Source organism: Triticum aestivum, chromosome 4D, assembly GCF_018294505.1.
Source record: "Triticum aestivum cultivar Chinese Spring chromosome 4D, IWGSC CS RefSeq v2.1, whole genome shotgun sequence".
Lineage (NCBI taxonomy): Eukaryota > Viridiplantae > Streptophyta > Magnoliopsida > Poales > Poaceae > Triticum > Triticum aestivum.
In genome coordinates, this window is record NC_057805.1 from 455,909,446 (window position 1) to 455,918,895 (window position 9,450).

A 9,450-nucleotide genomic window follows, 5' to 3' on the forward strand; every position below is an offset into this window, starting at 1 on the left:
AGATTTTCCCCCTCTCCCCCTCTCAAATCCTTCTCCAAATCTTCCAAATTTGAAGATTTTGTCCGTGGTTTTTGAACTCGATCCCTCCCTCAAGGTAATCTTCTCTGATCCCCTTGTTTTGATCCAAGAAATGTTAACAAATTGCTCATTTGTTGCTAGTTTGGGAAACCCTAGGTTTTTATGGATCTAGAGATTTGTATGGAGATATGAGATGTTTGTTTGCCAATTTCCTATGATTGGGCTTGTTAGTATGTTAGGGTTATTCTTATGTTGGTGCTAGGGTTAGGCTTGTTAGGGTTAGGGTTATGGGTGTTGTTATGTTGGGGCAAGGGTTAGGGTTAGGGTTGTTGTTTCATATCTATGTTACGGTTTGTATTCCGTGTTAATCCTTAGATTAGTACTCATGGAAGAAATTTTATGTTTTGTTGTTTGAATGCTTATAGGGATGGGAAGAACATGTGTGTTTGTTCATCATGGGGACAAAGATGCCTTCTCGAAAGGCAATATTGAACCGGACCCGGATGAGCTTGACATGGTGTTTCATAATAGTCCTAGCTATGCGGAGCTCTTGGAACAAATGAGGAAAGATTTGAATTGGATGGACCCTAGTGATATCATTGAGTTGGAGGGAAGGCATAATGTTGGTTTTGGAATGCACATCTGTTGGAAGACAATGCGTGTGAACTCGGAGGAACGTTGGGTTGCATACAAGGAGACGGTGGCCGAATCACTAGACAAGGCTCTTGAGTTATTTGCAACGAAGAAGGTTGATTCTAGTTTGCATTTGGACTTGAACCGGAACCCCTCCCCTTTGGTTTGTAGTAGCCCCCACCCTTGAACCGAGTGAAATTGTTGAACCTCTTTTGACCCAACAAGTGAGGCCAACATTGAGCCCGTTTCCAAACAACCAAAATGAAGCTTTGCAAGAGGAGAATCATGAGTATGCGGACGATGACAATGAAGTTGATCTCCATGACAATAATGTGGGTGATCTCGACAAATATCATTTGCAAGAGACAATGGACCATTACATCCCTTATTCCCGTGGCTATGCATCGGATTCGGATGATGAAGGTCCCGATGAACAAGTTGATGAGGAGGGATTCACGGTGAAGGAGGCCGAAGCTTTCGAGAAGGTATTCGGGTGGGATCATCGGACTACATTGTTCAAGGATGTTAGTCTCGCGGATGAAACCGTGGTAGATGGTGGCCAAGGTATATCTCTTGGGGTTAGGCCAATATCTCACCGTGATTTGGAAGACGGCAAGAACGGGATTGCTCGCGGGTGTAAGTTCGAAACCTTCTTGGAATTGAAGATGTGGCTCGACAACTACTCGGTTACGCATTATCGTCCACACAAGGTGGTGAACTCAGACGTCAATGTGCACTACACGGTTGCATGTGAGGATGAAAAAATTTCATGGATTGTGCGTGCAAGACCATGGAAAGGAGGTCCCACTTGGCACGTAGTGAGTTGTGTACCAACTCACATGTGCCGAGGCAAAAGGGTGGATGGCAAGGTTGTGTCCCAAGACCACAGACAACTCATGTCCGAGTTCATCGCTTACAGGCTCTCCAACTCAATATCCACACTTCCAACAATGAGCATCCAACATATCATGGACCTTGTGAAAGCCATCTTTCATTACAAGGTGAAATACGGCAAGGCATGGAAGGCGAAGCAAGCCGTGTTTAAGATGTTGTATGGTAATTGGGGGGGAAGCATACAACCGAATCCCTAGGTTGTTGTTAGCCATGGCCGCCACAAACCCGGGCATGGTTCATGTGGTCGAGCCTCATGGGGAAAAAACAACGGTTCATGACGGAAGGAAAGTCCGACTATTTGGCCGTGCATTTTGGGCGTTCGAGCAATGCGTGAGGGCTTTCGAACACTGTAGGCCGGTCATCGCCGTTGATGGCACGTTCTTGACCGGACAATACAAGGGCACCTTTTTGGTTGCGATAGCAAGTGATGCCAATAACCGGGTGTTGCCATTGGCATTTGCTGTGGTTGAGGTGGAGAACAATGACAACTGGGAGTGGTTTTTGCGTCTTTTGAGGACGAAAGTGTTACCCGCTTAGAGGGAAATTTGTGTCATATCGGATCGGCATCAAGGAATTCTTAACGCGGTGGAGATTGACATTCCCGGGCATGCTCCGTTGCACCATCGATGGCGCATGAGGCACTTTTGTTCGAACTTCTATAGGGCATGTGGCCTTAAGGAGTTACCCGATGATCTTCAAGATTGTTGTCTCGCTTTCTCCGACAAGCGGTTCGCCACTTTGTACAACAAATTGCTCGCACACAAAAAACTTGATCCCGGGGGTCAAGACTTTCTCAACAGGCACATTCAATATCAGAACAAGTGGGCACGTGCGTTTGATGAAGATGGCCAGAGATACGGTCAAATGACAAGCAATATGGCCGAATGCTTCAATAGGGTGCTCAAAGGTGCACGTGCATTACCCGTGACGGCAATAGTTCAATACACATTTGACAAGATGAATGCGTACTTTCTAAAGTACTCAATGGAAACAGATGCACAGATAGCGGGTGAGAACAAGCGCAAGTACAAGTACAAGTTCCCACCCAAGGTTGATGAATGGTTGGAATTTCAATCATGGAAGGCGGACTCACAAGAAGCTATACTATATGACAACAAAGATTGGAAGTATGAAGTGAGAGAGCCAGGAGGAACCACAAACAATGGCCGCCAACATGGAGGTCGGTCTTTCAAGGTCTCGTTAACACGGTGTGATTGATCTTGCGGGAGGCCATTGTTGCTTCATCTCCCATGCTCACACTTGTATACCGCCGGTCACATTAGGATGTGGACGTCAATCACGCCCTCTCTGTGAGGGAGTCGGAGTTCTTAATCATGACGGTCAATAATACATGGGCTCCCCACTTTCACCCATACTTTGACCAATCACAGTGGCCGGAGTACCATGGACTTCAACTATGACCGGATTCGGAGTTGAAGGTTGTCAAACGGGGTAGATGTAAGACAAAGCGTCTTCGAGGTGACATGGACGGATGGGGCCATGGTGGCCGCCGCGAATCGGGCAACGACCAATTCCAAGAGCCTCGTGAGAGCTCTCGTTGTGGGGAATGCAAAGGTCATGGCCACAACAAAAGAAAATGTACCAAACCAAGAAAGAGGTTAAAGACAAATGATGCAAGCACAAGCCAACAAGGAGCTACACAAGGTAGCCAACCAAGTGGTAGCCAACAAGTGCCAAGGCAAACAAGTGGTAGCCAACAAGTGCCAAGGAAACCAAGTGTTAGCCAACCAAGTGGTAGCCAAAGAGGATCTAGGCAACAAAGAGGGAGGCAACTAGGACTTACAAGAGGCCATGGTGGTGGTAGAGCTCGTGGTGGTGGTCTTGGCCTTGGTGATGGTCTTAGACTTGGTGTTGGACTTGGCCGTGGTGGTGGTCTTGGCCTTGGTGATGGTCTTGGCCTTGGTGGTGGGCTTGGCCGTGGTGGTGGTCTTGGGCAAGGTCGGTATAGAGGAATGTTTGGATACCTCGATGGACCATTTCCGTATGTTGCTCACTAACTATAATGTTTCAATTTTTTTCGTATGTTCTTGTTCTCCTTATTCACTAATATGTTGTAATGTACATGTTCTTCAATTTGTTCTTATTGTCATTACTAACTATTATGTTTGACTCATTGTAGGTATGGCGGCTTCTCAACCCAACAAACCAACAATGAAGGGAGTGGAGGAGAAGGATGGCGAAGGTGAGATGGCGGGATGGTGGGAGAAGGCTGCGAAGAAGCTGAGAGAGGAGGATGCAGCCGCACTAGAGAAGAAGAAGCAAGAGGAGCTCGAAGAGAAGAGGAAGGAATGAGAGAGAGGAGATTTTGAGTGTCGCACTAGGGAGCGTGCGTTGAAGAGGAAATGTGAGGAGGCACAGAAGAAGTGTCTCAAGGATTTTCAAGAAAGAACCTTGAAACTTTGGGCATTCGAAGCTGAAAAGAAAGAGAGGGAGAACAAGATATTCATGGAGAGGGTGGTTAAGGAGGCTCACTACATAAGGAAAAAGGAGGAGGAAGAAGAAGAAGAGAGGAAGAAGAAGAAGGGAAAGGGGCCTTGCTCTGCGCAATAGAGCTATGTCATCTTCAATTTGCTTGTGGACTATGACTGTGTTATCCTCTAAACTATGATCTTCGATTTGGTTGTGAACTACTATGTGTCATGAACTACTATGTATTGTGGACTCCTCCTCGATTTGGTTGTATGAACTACTCCTCTATTTGAAGTACTATGTGTCATGAACTACTCCTCTATTTGAAGTAATATGTGTTATGAACTACTCTGTTTTGGTCTGGATATTTGTCCACATGTGCAACACCTAAGTGGCAAACACTTCTCTGGATAGCTCTACCTATACGTGCAACGCCTCAGAGCTGGGCGCCACACCATGCAGTGCAACGCCTAGCTCCGAGGCGTTGCACGTCTGGGTAGAGCTATCCAGAGAGCAACAGAACCTTTTCACCCAGTTTGAGGGCCAAAAATTCGCTAAGTGTTGGTACGGCGCCTAGATCAGAGGCACCACACTATATTGTGCAACGCCTAGCTCTGAGGCGTTGCACAATATAGTGGGACGCCTCTGTGCTAGGTGCCGCACCAACACTTAGTGTTTTTTGGCCCTCAAACTGGGTGAAAGGTTTTTGTTGCTCTCTGGATAGCTCTACCCAGACGTGCAACGCCTCGGAGCTAGGCGTTGCACTGCATGGTGTGGCGCCTAGCTCTGAGCTGTTGCACGTCTGGGTTGAGCTACCAGAGAGCAACAGAAGCTTTTCACCTAGTTTGAGGGCCAAAAAGTTTCTAAGTGTTGGGGCGGTGCCTGGCCCAGAGGCGCCACACTATACTGTGCAACGCCTCAAAGCTGAGCTAGGCGCCGCACCAACACTTAGTGAATATTTGGCCCTCAAACTGGGTGAAAAGATTTTGTTGCTCTCTGGATAGCTCTACCCAGACGTGCAATGCCTTGGAGCTAGGCGTTGCACTGCATGGTGCGGCGCCTAGCTCTGAGGCGTTGCACGTCTGGGTAGAGCTATCCAGAGAGCAACAAAAACCTTTCACCCAGTTTGATGGCCAAAATTCACTAACTGTTGGTGCGGCGCCTAGCTCAGAGGCGCCACACTATACTATGCAACGCCTCAGGCGTTGCATAGTATAGTGTGGCGCCTCTAAGCTAGGCACTGCACCAACACATAGTGTTTTTTTGGCCCTCAAACTGGGTAATTTTAGGCACATTTTCAATAGTTATACATATACTTGCATCACAGAAAATAGTAATGATCATCATTATGACATTTTCAACACCTCTTCAACTTTAACAAAGACAACATTACTAAGAGTGACCATCACTTCAAGTTCAACATTACTAAGAGATACAATCACTTCAAGTTCAACATTACTCAGAGCTACCATCACTTTAAGTTCAACGACATAACAAGTTCGACATAAGAAAACGCCCACTAGGCGATTTACATAACAAATAGAGGACGACGACTAGTTCCTTCCGTGCTTATTGGCTCTTGACCCCCTCTTGACTAGTGTGACGCCCTCGATTCAATCGTACACTAATCATACACGCAAATGTGTACGACCAAGATCAAGGACTCACGGGAAGATATCACAACACAACTCTAGACACAAATAAAATAATACAAGCTTTATATTACAAGCCATGGGCCTCGAGGGCTCGAATACATAAGCTCGAGTACACAAGAGTCAGCGGAAGCAACAATATCTGAGTACAGACATAGGTTAGACAAGTCTGCCTTAAGAAGGCTAGCACAAAAGCAACAAAGATCGAAAAGGCAAGGCCTCCTGCCTGGGAGCCTCCTAACTACTCCTGGTCGTCGGTGGTCTCCACGTGGTAGTAGGCACCCTCGGGGTAGTAGCAGTCATCGTCGAAGGTGGCGTCTGGATCCTGGGCTCCACCATCTGGTTGCGACATCCGAGAAGAATGGAAAGAGGTGGAAAAATAGGAAGCAAAGCAACCGTGAGTACTCATCCAAAGTACTCGCAAGCAAGGATCTACACTACATATGCAACATTATCAAAGAGAGGCTGTATATGTGGACTGGGTTGCAGAAATGCCAGAATAGAGGGGAAAGCCTAGCCTATCGAAGACTAGCATCTTCTGGAAACCACCATCTTGCAGCAACAGGAGGGAGTAGAGTAGCATAAAGTAAAGTAGTAGTGTTATCAAACTCGGCCAGAGATCCTTTCTCGACTCCCTGCGAGGAAGCAATCCCAGAGCCATACTATCCAGTTATCATCACAATCCATTACTCATCATAAGTATCCAGTTCTAGTTGTATCGATCGGGATACAACTCCAAGTGTCCGTTACCGTAGGACAGGCTATCGATAGATGTTTTCTTCCCTGCAGGGGTGCACCAACTTACCCACCACGCTCGATTAACTCCGGCCGGACACACTTTCCTGGGTCATGCCCGGCCTCGGCCAAACAATACGCCACAACCCGACCTAGGCTTAATAGAGAGGTCAAGCACGCCGGACTAAACCTATGCCCCCAGGGGTCATGGGCCATCGCCCCGGGAACTCCTGCACGTTGCGTGGGCGGCCGGTGAGCAGACCTAGCTACCTCCTTAAAAAAGGCGGGAGCTTACCAGTCCAACCCGGCGCGCGCCGCTCAGTCGCATGACGTCTAATTAAGCTTCGGCTGGTGCAAACGACGTAGAACGCCCATACTATGCCCACGTGATGGTTAGTGCTATCAGGCCAGAGGCCCCTCGGATCAAATATCCAAATCGTAGTGGATTAGGAACGCGCGGTAACAAGCAGAGACTCACGAAAGATGTGACCCCGTTGCCCCGTCTCGAGGACTTGCGGCAAGGGCTAGGAATGCCCGGCCACGCCTCGTAATTATCTCGCGGGCACCTTCCAGGTCAACCCGACTCCACATCACTCGCAATTAAGCTCGCGCGGGTACGTACCCCTCAGGGTCGACCCGTCTTTAGTAACATGGTTCAGTGTAAAGTCATAGTAACCATAGTAACCATGTGTCTAACACCAAGAGGAAAACCTGAGGAATCACCCTTGACGGATTCCACTTGATGTAATCATCAAGGTGAACGTAAGGGGAATCACCCCCCGAGGTTCACACTTGAGGGGTTGCACGACAGAGTCGTATCGGAAGTGGTTACGGAATCACCCTCGATGACCACGACCGAATAGCTACACTACAGGGTTAACATCAGAAGTGTTGTAGAGGTCTCACCCTCGGCACTCGATAGTAACCCAGTAGTGTCGAGCAACTAAGGGGAAAGTGATGTGCGGTGTCGGGGCCTGGTCCTCGATCCCGTTGATCGGGTCTTCAATGATGAAGCAGGGGCGACAAGGACAAGGTGGGGGTCACTGATGGATCACTAACCAACCTATACTAAGCAGTTTTAGGATAAGCAGGCAGGGTACAATGAGCAGGTTACAAAAGCAGGCTATGCATCAGAATAGGAGCAAACAATAACAGTAGCAAAATCTAATGCAAGCATGATAGAATCGAATGGGCGATATCGGGATGATCAAAGGGGGGAGGGCTTGCCTGGTTGCTCAGACAAGGAGGGTCGTCGGTGACGTAGTCGATCAGAGTGGCATCGGCAGCCATCACGGGGTCTACCGAAGAGAAGAGGGGGGAGAAACAGTAAATACATAGAAAGCAAGAGCATAACAGGACAACAGGTAGAGCTAGACGTGTTCTAATGCGGTGCTACACGCTACCGACGAAGGGGGGTAACATCCGGGAATGCATTCCCGAAGTTTGGCATTTTCGGACAGATGAACCGAAGGGGAAAAGTTCGATGTTTGCTATGCTAGGGATGTGTGGCGGATGAACGGGCTGCGTATGCGGGTTCGTCTCGTCATTCTGAGCAACTTTCATGTAGAAAACATTTTCATCCGAGTTACGGATTAATTTATATGAATTTCCAAAGTTTTAAAACATTTTCTGGACTAATATTAATTCGAATTAAAAGCATATTATACTTTTGTCACCAAGTGCTACTCTAACCCGTGTGTAAGCCAGTGGGGCCAGTGGGGTTGGGTTGACCCAATCAAAGGATGACTGGTCAACATAGGAATAGCGCAAGTGGGGGCCACATGTCATTGACTTAGACTTTTGTATGTTTGTTTTATCTTCTTAAATTAACAATGGGTCCACATGTCATCTGCTATTAGACTAACTTAGCACTAAAATACTCCTAAACTAAACCTACTACTAATTAAAAAGGGCAAGTGCCAGAGGCACAACGCCTCATGGTTGTGCTCACACACGCCATGGCGAGGAACTTGGCCATGGCTAGCTTCAGCGTATACCAGCAGCACCTAAAGCAACCAACATTAGAAATGCCAAGCAGCAGCTAGCGAGCAGCAACTGGCACATAGCAGCAGAAGCAGCAATAAGCAGCGACAGCAGTGGCAGCGCTGCAAGCAACAGAAGGCAGAGCAGCGGAGGCGCGCGGGAGGCTGCTGGGGCGGGCCTTGGCGCGGCCAGGGAGGCACGCCGTGGCTCGCGGCGAGGCGGCTAGGGACGGGTGAGCGCGGCCGGCGGCGAGCGGGCGCGGCCAGAGGCGCGGCAACGGAGCTCCGGCCATGGCTACCACGACAAGTACAAGAGCGACGGTTGGGTTATCTAGAGGCCACAAACTGAGCCACGGGAAGAGGGGAAAGATGCGGGGGCTCACAGCGGAGCTTTGGGAGGACTCGGCATTGTCGGGGAAGGTCGAACGGCGATGGATCGAGCTCCGGTGGTCGTGGTGAGGAAGACGGTCGCGGGCGTCGTCGTTCGCACATCTCGGCTCCGATACAGCGATGAAGACGATGAAGGTGGAAGCTGCGGCTCTCCTGGACATCCTCCAGTGGCACAGGAAGCTCAATGGACACGACGGCGGCGCAGCCATGGATGCACGTGGGTGACATCAGGATGGAAGAAAACGATAAGGGGAAGGGGAAGAATGGCCTAGGGTTCGGTCGAGGGTGTTGTGGGGATGCTCTTATCCAAGAGGGAAACGGGGCGATGATTGCACGTGGTTGGGGGGCGGCCACGGCCGTGGGATGGCCGCCACGCCCTCCCCTTCTCCTGTAGCGAGAGGGGAGAGATGAGGAGAGGTGGGCTGGGCCACTCTTGATTGGGTGGACTGGGCCACCTGTTGGGCTGGGCCAAATGCACTGTAGCTGCATACAGCGCACAAGTAGAGTAGCTTGTTAGGCATTTTTCCCTTTTATGTATTTAAGTTAGCTACTATTTCTCATTAATTTGAGTGACAAAAAATGAATTTAGTCAACCTTGAAATCTAGCACCCAATTCAAGAACAACATTGTGGTGTTGCATAAAAAGTTTTAGAGCCAAAGGAATTGTTCAAGCATTTTTGAAAATTGAATAAGCCAATTAATATGCCGTTGGACCA